The sequence below is a fragment of the Leptonychotes weddellii genome, chromosome 3 (genome assembly GCF_054177405.1).
Source record: "Leptonychotes weddellii isolate Sample4059 chromosome 3, ASM5417740v2, whole genome shotgun sequence".
Taxonomy (NCBI): Eukaryota; Metazoa; Chordata; class Mammalia; order Carnivora; family Phocidae; genus Leptonychotes; species Leptonychotes weddellii.
The window spans coordinates 131003049-131018023 of record NC_138371.1 but is presented as its reverse complement, the minus strand read 5'-3'; the positions used below and the strand labels follow the sequence as shown (position 1 = coordinate 131018023).

General features: G+C 33.9%; 1 long non-coding RNA gene across 1 annotated transcript in view; it reads right to left on the bottom strand.

Moving 5' to 3' along the window:
- Positions 1–6724: 6724 nt before the first annotated feature.
- LOC145720659 (uncharacterized) overlaps positions 6725–14975 on the bottom strand; it is a 387974-nt gene continuing 379723 nt past the window's right edge. Inside the window, exon 4 of the long non-coding RNA XR_014143804.1 lies at positions 6725–7002. This is a non-coding gene — a long non-coding RNA (uncharacterized LOC145720659). The remainder of the gene's footprint in view (positions 7003–14975) is intronic.

Below are 14975 nucleotides of genomic sequence, written 5' to 3'. Positions count from 1 at the left end.
TAACACTGCCAAGTGCCCTCTGCTTATTGCAAGACAAAATGTCACACTGACTGATCTTTCTTCTTTAGTCTTTAAAACCTTATGAAGCCTTTCAATAAGTAAAAGTTCATAACACATGTTTAACACAACAGGTGAGTTTCTTAAACACTGAGATACAGACTTTTATGAGAAAAATTCCTTTCTGTTTTCTGTTTTTCTGTTTTTTTTCTTTGGTTTAATATAAAGGGTTTTTTTTTTCCTTTTTTTTAAACCTGTAAAAACATATCTATGTGTGTGTATAGATATATCTACCTCTGTAATCTGTAGCTAGCTGTTATCTATCTATCTATCATCTATCTATCTAATGATTTCGTAGCTAAAGGTGATTCAAAGAATCCAGTTATATTAACTGAGACTTTTAACTTGCAGCACAAATTAATAGCCTCAGTTTACCCATTATATTACATAATGGCTGAAAAATAAATCAACAGTGAGACAAAAACGTAGGTGTGAAAGTTTGGAAATTTAGGAAAATCTCTTGTTGAGCAAAGATAAACAGTTATTTATAAATTCAGCACATCACAGGTTTCTTAATCCCAACTAATATTTATTAATAATATTCTGGAATATAAGCCAATGGAAAACTTTAACTTTTGGAAATGCTTGAAATATTCCATATACTTCTTCCAGGCAATTAGTTTTTATGAATGAACTTCTCCAGTTTCTCAACACTACTGTCTCTTTTTAAAGTGACACATTATATCTACCTACCTGCACATTTTGTCTATTAGTGAAAGTGTATATATATACACACACATTGAGAGTATGTGAGAGAATCATCTGAACTAATATTAAACTTCCCTGGTCTCAATTTAAGAATAAAACATGAAGGTATCAACAGATTTGCAACAATCCTGATGATCATATACACAGTTAACTGAACATAAATGAACTATTTTCTATTAATCCTTAGTTTAATTGAAGAGTTTCAAATATAATTTCTTTAGTCATACCCTTCTCTACTTGAAAAGCTCCCATAGAAATAAAAAACAGATTATAATATTACAGGAGCCTGCTAAATTTCTACTGTTTTCAGACTCATTATAAACATTGTCATCAGGATGAAGATAGGTTGTTTCCTTTTCTCTTCTTGTTACATTTCTCAGACTTCAAAAAATGTCATTTCCATGCAAATTACCCTTCTGCAACATTCATTAAACCCTTTTTACTGAGAATCTAGCTGGCTCTCAATCTTTTCAGTTATCTTTGAGAAATCTTGGAAGGGTCAAAACAGCAGAATGATGCTACCCTGTTTTAATATAAAATATGAAAAAGCAGGAATATTGTTCAAATTTGTATTTTTGTAATGTGAGAATGTTACAGAGGCAGAATACAGAAATAGAATATATTCTTATGCATTAAATAGAATAATTAAAGTTAGAACTGGTACAAATTAATCACTTTTTATTATAGCCTCCATATAACAATTTCATCATCCTCTTCCAAATCTGTACTTCCAAGAATACTGACATTTCATCAAGTGAAATCTCTGGCAAGTGACAGTTGTTCTATTTGTTGCAATTTCTGCCTTCCTAAGGACAGGAAACATATTGTGTGAATTAATAGTAATTCTCAACAATGGAAATGAAAGCATAGTACTTTACGTTGATAATACCCAGGTAATATTTTGTTACCATAATATAATTGTCATATCTAGATCGTTTGCCATTTTTGTCTTATAAACACTTCTCACAGAAATGTATAATTCCACGAACCACTTGGGGATATTTAATTATTTTAGTATGCAGTATTATAAAAAAAAGGCATTATAAATATAAAAATAACTTTAGCAGCATATTATTAACTGTTATTGTAAAGTTTATTTAAACATTGTACTTATTTTCATCACACGTGTAGTCCCATCTTTGTTTTAACCCATTTAACAAGTGGTGCACACTGATTAGTTTTAATTATGTGAGAATATATATGACTTGTAGACATAATATGATGTATTCCCTTTGGGAGTTACCATTTATATGAAAGTTACAGCATCAGAAATACATAAATAAGCTCTTCAGCATCTACCGTGTGTAATACCTGAATACTGTATTTCTAGCCTGTCCACTGTATCATTTTATAATTTTTATGTTTCATATTTAAAAGTTGAGATAAGCGAAAGTAATTTAGGCATCCATTTATTAGCATTTCCTTGCAGACAACATATAATTAGTAAACAGTCTTACTTCTCAAATAACAAAATGTTAAAATAGAAAAATCATCACTGTATTCTAGCTTTTTAATATTTGTTTTGCTGAGAAAATTACTTTTAAGTATTAAAATTACTTTTAATAAGTAATTTTGAAAATTTCATCAAATAATTGTAAGTATTAGAATGGGCAAAAATCACCTTGAGGAAAATTTGGAGAAATATCAATATTTTTATGCTAGCAGTTAATTTGCATTTTAATACCAGTGTTCCTTTTGCTTCCTGTGCTAACCAATGGTGCATTTATAAAAAATAAAATGCACTTGCTGAGTGATAAACTTTGTTGCTACTTCATGAGTACATTTATTTTCTCTCCACTAACTGCTCATTTGTTTCTCAAAACAGGCTAAGATGCCATTGAAGTTCCATTTCAAGGGGATTGCATTTAAATAATTATTTGGTCAATTAAAAATAGTGTTTTCCCTTTTTGTCTATCATCTATTCCCTGATATGACTTCTTCATGAAAAATATCAAAAACTCGTGAGGGATATAAAATTAAAAGATAGGTGTTAGGTTATCTTTCAGTAAGATAACAGGAATGTGAACAGTAAATGAACCAAGTACCGTAATAATGAAGTCTGAGGGACTGTGGAATTAGGAGAATAGTTAATCAAAAAGAATACAGTTTTCTTTGACAGTAGGTTGGGTATAGAGCTGGTCGTCCTAGGATTAGAAAGACTATATGTATCTGCCTTAAGCCTGGATGATTTCCTGGAGTGCAATGTACATCCCCAATGTTAGCAAAACTGCTTCCAAACACCTCAAGGCTAGGAAGGAATGCAGTACCAAGCCATGTGCTGGGTGAATTATAAATCATATCTCCCTTCTTTCCTGGCCCGGGCAAATCACTTGCTTACAGAGTTCATTGAAGTTACTGTCATATGTTTAAAAGAATAAAATCTGCTTTACTTTCTTCAAAATATCTAAATAAAACACACATTTAGTATTTTGTTTCAGAGAAGGTACACAGATTTTGGCTATCAGAAACCAACCCAGAGTAGGTGGTAAAGAAGCACTGTTTGAGTGTTTCAAAAATGTCGTGAGTCCATTGGATCCCTGTTCGAATTGCTTTACTCATTTAGACAGGGTTGACCTTCATGTCTACCCAAATCAGATGTTCAATCAGAAATGCAGGCGATCTCAACTTTTAGCAAAAGACAACAATCACAAAACTACCAAGAAAACAAACTGTGCCATCTCCCAAGTCCAGTGTTTCTATAGAAGATTCTTCTATAAAAAGGTATAATAGCTCCGTCTCCTCATCCTCTTTGTATATGACTCTCACATATTTCTCACACGTAATTTGACATTTTGCTGTTTCCAACATAACCATCAAATATTCTCAAGCATAACAACTGAATATTTAAATGGCATATTAATGGGTATTTATATAATCACAACATCATGTCTCTCCTTACTACAATTTTACAAAGTTCTCCTCTGATAACTACCACGTGGTTCACACTTGGAGTAGAGAGTGCCCCCTTCCGCCAGTGACATGGAATAGCAATTATATAGCTCTCCAGAGCTACAATTTAGCGGAGTGATAATGAAAGATGAAGAAAGAGGCCAAATTCTGGAGGAAACTCAGTCTGGCAAACAACATAACAGAAAATACTGGAATAGTGTTTCTTCAAATATAGCTGTTGGCTTACATGCTTCAAAATCACAGAGGGAAATTTTTTAAAAATACCAGGTTTGAATTCCATCACCAACTTGATGAATCTGAGTTTTAGGGGGTGGGGCTCAGACTGTTTACTAACAAGATTCTCAGGTTATAATACATACGGAAATGTAAGAAATGTTAAGGTAAGGATTAGAGATTAAGGTAGAAATAGGTGAAGAAATAGAAAATACTGTTATAGCATATCTTCCCTGGAGTTAGAACTTAAAAATTTATGAAAATACATAAAAAAAAGCAAGAAGGGATGGCGATTCTCTATAAATTACCTGCAGTTAGTTTCTGAGGCTTAAAGATGGAGATTTTATTAACCTTTGGGAATAGATATTAACTTTAAGTTTGCTTCTTTGTTTTTGGAATATGTCCAAATGGACTAAATAGATAACCAAATATAGCTCAAAATTTGAGTTTTCTTGGCAAAATTGTGAATACATTATCAACCTGAAAGAATATGGCATGTGCATTCCACTGGAATTTGCCATTTTAATACTATGATATGTCCTTCTTTATCTCTTCCTTAAAACTATTTGTTTTGAAGGAGGGTTTGTGTTACTTTAATGTAGTGATACCAGTTTTCTAATCATTCCTGTTTGTATGATAGATAACTTTGTCGTCTTTTACTTTCAACATGTTTGTGTCTTTAGGTTTAAATATTGTTTCTTTTGAGTACCACTGTTGCTTTTAACAGTCTCTGCCTTTTGGTTAGGGTGTTTAATATAATTTCATTTAATATTTGTTGAAACATTGGAGTTTAAGTTTACCTCCCTGATGTTTGTCTTATATTTTCCCATTTGCTTTTTTATTTCTTTGTTTCTCATATCCTTCCTTCTTTTTGATCAGTCAGACATTTCTTTTTTTTTTTTTAAAGACTTCATTTATTTATTTGACAGAGAGACACAGTGAGAGAGGGAACACAAGCAGGGGGAGAGGGAGAGGGAGAAGCAGGCTTCCCGCTGAGCGGGGAGCCCGATGCGGGGCTCGATCCCAGGACCCTGCAATCACCACGCGAGCCAAGGCACACGCTTAACCCACTGAGCCACCCAGGCGCCCCAGGCATTTGTTTCATTGCCAATTTCACCTCTATTGATTTAGTTATGCCTAATTGTGCTGCTTTCAGTGCTTTCTCAGTATCACAATATGCATCTTAATGTAGCTTAACATAGCTATCTTTAAAAATATTCTACTACTTCACAAGTAATATACGAATTTTACAAAAATATGCTTCCAACTATTCTGAGGTACATTGTACTCTAGTTGTCAACTCTTCTACTTTCACATATGCTCTGAAACCACAGCATTGTTATTATTTTTACTCTGTAAAATTGATAGTCTTTTATGGAGATTTAACATCTCGATATTAAAAAGCTTTTTATATTTCCTGACACATTATACTTTCTGGTGATCCTTATCCCTAGTTTTCTCTCTGGTATAATTTCCCTTCAGTCCAAAAAATCATCTTTGAAAATGTTGTGGGTACATGCTGGTTAACTGGCAATGGATGTTACAGCATTTAACCTGTCTGAAACTGTCTTTACGTCGCATTTATTTTTGGATGATGATTTTGCTGAATGTGGAATTTGAGGTTCACAATTCATTGTCGATCTTAGAAAACAGAAGTGTTTCTTCACTTCTACCCTGCCTGCAGCCTGAGCAGCCTGGCAATGTGGGTCTTTCTCACCATCCCTTACCTCACTCATGCAAAGGTAGCTTTGACCTCATCCTCAGTGTACAATGGTATGCTCAGCTCCCAGAACCTTGTGTCTATGCCTGTGCCTTGGGACATTTTGCTCCCAAAGCAACCAGAGTCTGGTTCAGCTGGGCCGAGACAGCTGAAAGCCTGGAGTGCCTGGAGGCACTCATGACGGCCCCAAGGGAGGGCTATCTCTCAGCTCTTATCCTGCCCCTAATCTTTTTTACAAGGGCTTGGTAAATGCCTGCACAGAAAAGTTGGCAGGTGAGTACAGACTCTCCTTATATCTGGGGCTCCACGTGATTCTAAGTCATCACACGGGCATATGCTCCAACTTTAACAATTCATTAGGAGTTCAGCTGTTCTCTTCTCACCCTAGGATTACTGCAGCTTCTCCTTTTCCTGCTGCTCTAGCAAAGACGAAAGTCTAGGTATAGGTTTCTTCTGTGTTAAGAGGGTTTTTTACTTCTCTGGATTTTGGTACATGTGTTGCTTTGAGCCCTCAATTTTATAATGAACTTTAAAAATCTATAATTTGGGGGCCCCTGGGTGGCTCGGTTGACTAAGCGTCTGGTCTGCCTTCGGCTCAGGTCATGATCCCAGGGTCCTGGGATTGAGCCTCACGTTGGGCTCTCTGCTCAGCGGGGAGCCTGCTTCTCCCTCTCCCTTTGCCACTCCCTTTGCTTGTGCTCTTGTTCTCTCTCTCTGTCAAATAAATAAATAAAATCTTTTTAAAAATCTATAATTTTATAGGTCATCTAGTTTGTAATTTTTATTGTCATGTGACTTTCTATGTTCCAATTGAAACAAAAGTCCAAACACCAGACATGCAAACTTAAACACACACACACACACACACACACACACACTTTCACACACACACGTATGTATTCCAGATCATTTAATTGGTATGACATAGTTTAGTCAGCTATTGCCAAGACCTGAAATTTCATTATATTTTTTTCTAAAAGAATTTCTATGCCTCTTGGATGATGTTATTCTATTTTAGAGTGGGAGAAGAATGATCATAAAATGAGATGTAGAGCTAGAATCATGCCAACTGAAGTGAATACTTAGTCTTAACAGTTTTTTAAAAAGTGCATTTATTAATTGATCCCCCAAAATATTTATACCACAATACTATTTGATTGTCTTGGAACAAGTCCCCCTCCTAGGGTACAAGTACCCCGGTTTGAGATACCAGTTAAAACAGAAGGAAGTTTATAGTTATTTAATGATGAATCCAAGGCAGGAGTCCCCAGGGTTTGTTTCTCAGGATAGTAATGTTCTCCAAAGACCCACACTTCTACAACTGTTCCACTCTGGCATTTTCTCTGGGTGAGAGCTCCTATGCTCAAGGTCACGGATTGCTGCAAGTATCACATCTGCACAGAGAAAAGTCACATGAGACAGAAGTTAGTGGTTCATCTTCAAAAAGATCATTCTCATTCTGTGTCTCTTTCTCTTCAGGGGAAATAAAAAATTCCCAAACCCTTCTACAGCAGACTTTGCAGAGCATTGAATCAAGACACACATGCTCAGACTGAGGCGAATAACTGAATAACTTGCAAAGGGAAATGTTATTACCACAATTAATTTTGTTGCAGGTCGAATCTCTACTCTTTGGTGGGATTTTTGTGTGTGTGTAACTTTTTCTCTTCGTGACACAAATGACTTTCATTGCCATTATCATGCTAGTGAAAATATAAGCATCCCCTTCCAGCAATGATTAAAGCAATATCAGGTAGTGAGAAACACTGTAATTTTCAAATCTGTGCATGCAGTAATTGAGGTGCCTTAAGAAACTTTTTACTGAATCCACCTAAGTACTTTTGGAAACTGACTTTTAGAAACTGTTTCAGTTAATGCATTGAAGGATGTCTGCACTGAAAAGAAATTTCACAATCTTTCCAGGCTATTACAGTCAGGGTTCTCAATCTCAGGACAAAATTAACATGAGGTAATATTTTCATGGTGATATTGCAATTAGCACTTTCTTTAAAATTCCCATTGACCAATACAATTTTGGTTATATGATGAGCACAATGATTATTGAAGCAAACATACGTAAAGTATATAAGCAAAATGAAACTAAATGTAAAAAAAAATTGTAAAGATACAGCCTCCAACAATTTGATGGTATTCTTAAATTTTGACATAGTTAGATTTAATAATGAGCTTAGCATCTATAAATTTAAAAAAATAATAGGAAGAAATTACATTCAATAAAATTCCCTTTCATGGAATAGAGATACTACCTATGGATTTAGAAAAAAAAACAGGCAAACAAACAACAAACAACAAACAACAAAGCCTCTGTCTTGCCAAAGACTATGTGGAAATTCTACATGGAAAAAATCGTTTTCTTTTCCTCCTGTTAATCCTGACTATGGGGAAAAGATTAAAGAACATTATAATAGTGTGCATTTAGATGAAATATTTCACTGGGCACACTGAAGAATACAAATTTTTTGAAAAATAATATAATGTTAAAATATTTTAATAATGTTATTCATTAGCAATAAAACACATAGTCTGATTCTAACACCTACACTACCAGAATAAATTTAAAGAAGTAATATTATGTTCTGATAAAAGGCATGAAAGGTATTATGTAAATTATACCTTCTTTTTTGATATAAATTAACTTTTGAAGTAATGTCTAAATGCCAATTTTTTTAGAATTTTCTTTCAAAAAATATTTATTTATTTGAGAGAGAGAGAGAGAGAGAAAACACAAGCAGGGGGAGTGGGAGAGGGAGAAGCAGATTCTCCACTGAGCAGGGAGCCCAATGTGGGGCTCGATCCCAGGACGCTGGGATCATGACCTGAACCGAAGGCAGATGGTTAACCAACTGAGCCAGCCAGGTGTCCCTAAATGCCAAAATCTTTTAAATATTTTCATTTACCAGAATTTAAAGATGCCTAAGAAATAACGTGATAATACTACTACCATTACTACTAGTAAAAATATCTAAAATATCGAGGTTTATTTGGTAAAAATACATTTCCACATGTCAAAATAACCATGGCAAGCCATTAGAATGTATACGAATGTATTTTATTTATTTATTATTGAAGGAAGGCATTTGTGTAAATTAGGAGTATTGCTTTAAAAGAAGATTGCATTATTTTTGTTTTGTTTTGTTTTAACCTCTAAAATGCAGACTACTGCTTTTGGAATTCATACTGTTTTATGTATAATGTTGATATATATCAATTATTTTTGCAGCAAAGGCATTTTATGCTAAGCTGATTGCAAAGTATTATTTACCTTACCAGAATATTAAAAAAAAAAAAAACTCCTTAAAATAAGCTTTTAAGAAAAAAATTGTACCTAGCAATGCTAAAAATCATTCAAGGTATGGTAATCATTTCAACATACTGAGCAAAGTTAAATATCATTAAAAAATGAATTCAGTACTGAAAATAGCTGGAAATGATGAGGTAATATAGAATCATTCACACATGGAAAGCTGCTCATCAGAAACAAACAAACAAAGCCTAAATCATAAGCAAAAGTTTCATTAGAGAAAAACTCTAAAACCCTGTATATTTATTCCTTTTTTCCAGTTTGGAAATCAACTCTGTCCTTACCTCAAAATAAATAGTATAAAATTTTGATTAATTAAACTAATGACAATTCAGAAATAACAAAGGAATTGCAACAGAGAATTAAGGTGTACTTTTTTTTAAGCATCTAGTAGAGATAGTACTGTGCTAGCTCTGTTAAATACAATCTCACGAAGTTAAAAGAATATTTCAAAATGAAGGGAGAAGGAAAAAAGAAAGAAAAAGAAATAAGGATAAAAAGAGGGAGGCAGGGAAAGAAGAAAGAAGAAAGAAAAAAAATCACAAAATGCTAACTAGGCTCATATCCAATGTTCATGCCCAAATACAGAACCAAATTCATGAATTCAGTTTTATGTAGTTTTATCATTCTGAACAACTTTCACATTTTTATCATGTTAGGCAGAATCAACTTTTATATCCATTTCTCAATAAATGTTGGCTGAATTTATTTGAATCCCCTTTTAAATATGAGAAAACTAAAGCTATTTAAAATACACTTTTTTGCTTTAACCATTATATTAAAATATTCACTTTGTTCTAATTTATTAATATTCAGTGAAAACAATTTCAGCATTTGTGTTATGAATATTGTAAAATGACCAAGCCATCATTCTACATAATATAAAAAAGAATAATTTTTTTAAAGTACATTGTAGGTAAAATATAGATATTTTAGAACCTGGATTCAATATATAATTCTCCTGTAGCTGATTTTCTTAGGATTTATTTCATATAGACATATATATGCATTCAAATACACACACACATACACAGGTACTTACATAAATTTCACCTTTGATTACTTTTTTTTAAAATTTTTTAAGATTATTTATTTATTTATTTATTTGACAGAGAAATAGAGCCAGAGAGCACAAGCGGAGGAAATGGCAGAGGCAGAGGGAGAAGCAGGCTCTGCACTGAGCAGGGAGCCCGATGCGGGACTTGATTCCAGGACCCTGGGATCATGACCTGAGCCGAAGGAAGACGCTTAACCATTTGAGTCATCCAGGTGCCCTCACCTTTGATTACTTAAGGATTTTGGTTATTTTGCCTTTTCTCTTAACATTTAATGCATATTATTTAATATTGTGCTATATTAAAATCAGCAAAAATAATAGTTATTTTTGAACTAGCAACAGGAAAACATTAATATTGGATACTTTCAGAATTTTTCAAAGGGATCGAGTCCAAGATAAGAAAATTTCAATGGCATCCTACATACATTGCAACATGTATTGTCAAAATCCCCCAAAAAGATCCTTATAGGCTTCAGTTCAATGACATATCATATATGATTCAATAGATGTTCCCCAAACCTTTGGAAATAGAAAGATATATAAAGCTGTGAGCAATTTCACAGTTGTAATAAATAAAAATATAAACAACAACAAAATGATAGAATACAGTAAATTGTGATATGCATCATAGGCATACAAGAGGGACAAAATATAATCTTCAGGATGGGGAAACTCTTTTTTTATTTTTATTTTTTTTAAAGATTTATTTATCAGGAATCTGGGTGGCTCAGTTGTTAAGCGTCTGCCTTCGGCTCAGGTCATGATCCCAGGGTCTTGGGATAGAGCCCCGCATTGGGCTCCCTGCTCCTCGGGAAGCCTGCTTCTCCCTCTCCCACTCCCCCTGCTTGTGTTTTCTCTCTTGCTATCTCTCTCTCACTGTCAAATAAGTAAATAAAATCTTTAAAAAAATTTTTAAAAATTTATTTATTTATTAGAGAGAAAGAACTTGAGTAGGGAATGAGTAGAGGGAGGGGGAGAGAGAGAATCCCAGCAGACTCCCCTCCGAGGGTGGAGCCCTACACGGGCCCTCAATCTCACAACCCTGAGATCATGACTGAGTGGAAATCAAGAGTCAGACACTTAACCGACTGAGCCACCCAGGGACCCCCGGGAAACTTTTTTAAATATAGAGCACAGCTTGCACAAATTTCCCATACTGCTTGAGGGCACTGGTAATAATCCTGTCCATGGACACTGATCTATTAGCCAGAAACTTCCTAGGAATTCCAGAGCTTCAGAGGAAGGTCCAGGGAATTAATATTTTGTTTTTACTTCACGAGGGATTATAATCTATCATATGATACTGCGGGTTATTCCCCACTTCTAAATGTATTAGTGATTTCATCAATATTCTTCTCATAGGCAGCAAAATTCTGTGCCAAGAAACCCATGTTCCCCTCATTTTCACTTCTGGACAAGACGGAGTAACAAAACTAAATTTTCTTCCCCATTTGAAGCTATCACAAAGCAGAGAAAATACATTAAGCAAGGGTTTGCAAGACTGGGCATGAAGAAATGAGACAGTGACCTCTGAAGAATGGGAAGCAAAGGAGAGGAGCCCTACTCATCTAGGATCCCAGCTTGCTGGTTTGAGTTTCCAGGCTGCGGTGCAGGGAGTGAGGACCCACACAGAGCCAGGCACCTGCCCCCACTGAGGAATAGGGCTGTTTTTCAGGGCGGGGGAGGAGGCAGCTAGAGTTTACAGGTTGGAGAACAAGAGAAGAGAGATGGCTCAAAAAGAATGTTGCTACACCAAACTTTTGGCAGATGTAACAATTTATACTACTTTGAACATTCTTTTTAGTATTTAGGTATACTGTTACTTTGGGCAGCAAGAAAAAAAAAAAACCCTACCTTGTAAAGAACTTACATTTCTTGATCCTTCTGTATGAAACATAGATGAGTGAATATGCTGAGAGACTAGCATGAATTCCAGTGGACATAAAGGGTCCACTTGGGTCTAGTGATTAACAATTTAAGGTTAGACAAGTCAGCATAGCTGCCTATGTTTATTTAGCCATTCAGATGCCAGAGTAGGCACAGAGTAGGTAGAAAATTTTCGTGTAGCCCAGAGAGTACTAAGAAATCGAAACTAAGCAAGGGAGTTGAAGGCATAATCAGGAGAGGTTTCTGTTCGTATTTACACTCTACCTGTGGTTTTCTCTGTTTCTTTTTATATTCCAAAAAAAAAAAAAAGGAGAAACAGAGGAAAAAACAGCCAAAATAAAAAATAGTATAGAATAAAATAGCAGTGATAAATCCAATCATGAAAATAGACACATTACAAATTAATGTTCTAAAATACTCTAGTAAAAAAGTGACATAGTACTTAAAATGTTAGTCTTGTGTATACTGCCTAAAAGAAACATCCTTTAAATTTAATGATACAAAGTGTTGAGTGTAAATAAAAGGGAGGAAAAAGCTTAGTATAAAACTTTAAGCAAAAAAAAAAAGAGTTTTGTTAATATTATATAAAATAAACTTTTAGACAATATCAGAATTAAATATGAATATATAAAACGATAAAAGGGAAATTTCATCAGGTCACAGTAACTGTATAGGTGGATGCATCTAATAATAGAACCACAAAATATGTTAAGAAAATGTCAACAGAGGGGGGCCTGGGTGTCTCAGATGGTTGAGCGTCTGCCTTCGGCTCAGGTCATGATCCCAGGGTCCTGGGATCGAGCCCCACATCAGGCTCCTGGCTCAGCGGGGAGCCTGCTTCTCCCTCTCCCTCTGCCTCTCTCCCTGCTCATGCTCTCTCTCTCTCTGTATCTCTGTGTCTCAGATGAATAAATAAAATCTTAAAAAAAAAGAAAATGTCAAAAGATTTAAAAAGAGAAAAAGACAATTCTATAATCAGAATACGAGATTGTAACAGGTAGGGCACAGAAATAACAATGATTGCAAAGGGCATGAGTAAATTTTCTGGTGATGTAAACATCTTTTATCTTGATTTTGGTGATATGCACAGCTAAATTTGTGAGAATTTGTGGGATTTTAAATTTTTAATTTATATATCAATGAAGTTCAAAAAATGAAAAGGGAAAGAAAAGTTACCTTAATTTTTTTTGACCACATGACAGATTTTATTTGTGCACATGTACTATTTGATTCAGAGGAAAAGCATGGTTTGCTATTTCTTTCTAAGTTCATTTTTTGAAGTTTTATTCCTAGGAAATATTTTATTTAAATATCCAAATTTATGACTTGTAATTGATCATACTTATCCTTTTTTATATTATCTAATTTTATTTAATTTGATAATTAACATTCATATAAAATTTTCATTTGGTATATTTCACTCATTGTTTTATTTCCTTAATAAATTCTCCCAAAGGTTTATTTTCTGAAAAATAAATTATTCTTTTATTGTTTTGTTTCTTGGGTTTTGTTTTCTTTCAATAACTTCTCCTCATTTAAATATCATTTTTTCTTACTATTTTACTTAGTTTTTCCCCCTTACTCTTCAAGCTGGATTCCATACACCATTGAAAAATCAGATTTCTCTCTTGTTTGAATTTAAGCATTTAAGACCACACTTCTCCCTCTAAAATTTATATAGAGTTTTCATTATTTTTAATTCCAGTTAATTTTAATTTCTATTATGACTACTTATGTGTCTAACTCATTACCTATAAAATAGTTTATCTACATTTAAGAGACTTTTCAATTACTTTCTAAACATTATGTTTTGTTTTATTTTAGTTGTGTTCAGAAAAGTTGGTTGTATAAACTGATACTTGGAAATTTGATAACTCTTGCTATTTGGCCTAAGATGCTTTTCTTTTTCACAAGTATTTCAGATATAATTAAGAAGAACACATGCTTTCTAATTACTACATACAAGATTATATGAATGGCCATTAGATCGAGTTTTTTAATTGTGCAATTAAAATAATCTATAAATAAAATTTTATTATATATTTATTTATTATTTCTTATAAATAAGGTTTTTATTTAAATTCCAGTTAATTGACATATAGTGCAATATTTGTTTCAAGAGTAGAATTTAGTGATTCATCACTTAACATATAACACCCAGTGCTCATCACAAGCGCCTCCTTCTTTTTTTTTTTTAAGATTTTATTTATTTATTCATGAGAGACAGAGAAAGAGAGAGAGGCAGAGGGAGAAGCAGGCTCCCTAAGGAGCAGGGAGCCCGATGCGGGACACTATCCCAGGACCCTGGGATCATGACCTGAGCTGAAGGCAGACACTTAACCATCTGAGCCACCCAGGCGCCCTCACAAGCACCCTCCTTAATACCCATCACCCATTTAGCCCATCCTCTGCCCATCTCCTCACCAACAAACTTCAGTGTGTTCTTTATAGTTAATAGTCTGTTTCATAGTTTGCCTCTATCTCTTTTTCTTTCCCCCATGTTCATCTGTTTTGTTCCTTAAATTACACATATGAATGAAACCATATGGTATTTGTCTTTCTCTGACTAACTTATTTTCCTTAGCATAATATACTGTAGCTCTATCCATGTCATTACAAATGGCAAGATTTCATTCATTTCGATGGCTGAGTAACATTTCCTTGTGTGTGTGTGTGTGTGTATGTGTGTGTATATATATATGCGTGTGTGTATATATATATGTGTATATATATATATATCACAACTTGTTTATCCATTCATCTTCAGCTTTTGTGACCTTATTTACATTTTTGGTTTATCTCTTATATTTAGTGTATTACTGGAATTTTTCAAAAATCAAATTTGACCATCAATTTCTATTATTTTACTTACTAATTTGATTTACATTTTTATTTTATTGATATATTTACATTTTATTATATTATTTTATGTTTTATATTTGTCATTATTTTTAATGATTTTTTTCATGTATTCTTTCTGCCTTTTGACAAATAAGTCAAACAGAGAAAGACATGTATCATATGACCTCACTGATATGAGGAATTCTTAATCTCAGGAAACAAACTGAGGGTTGCTGGAGTGGGGGGTGGGGTGGGAGGGA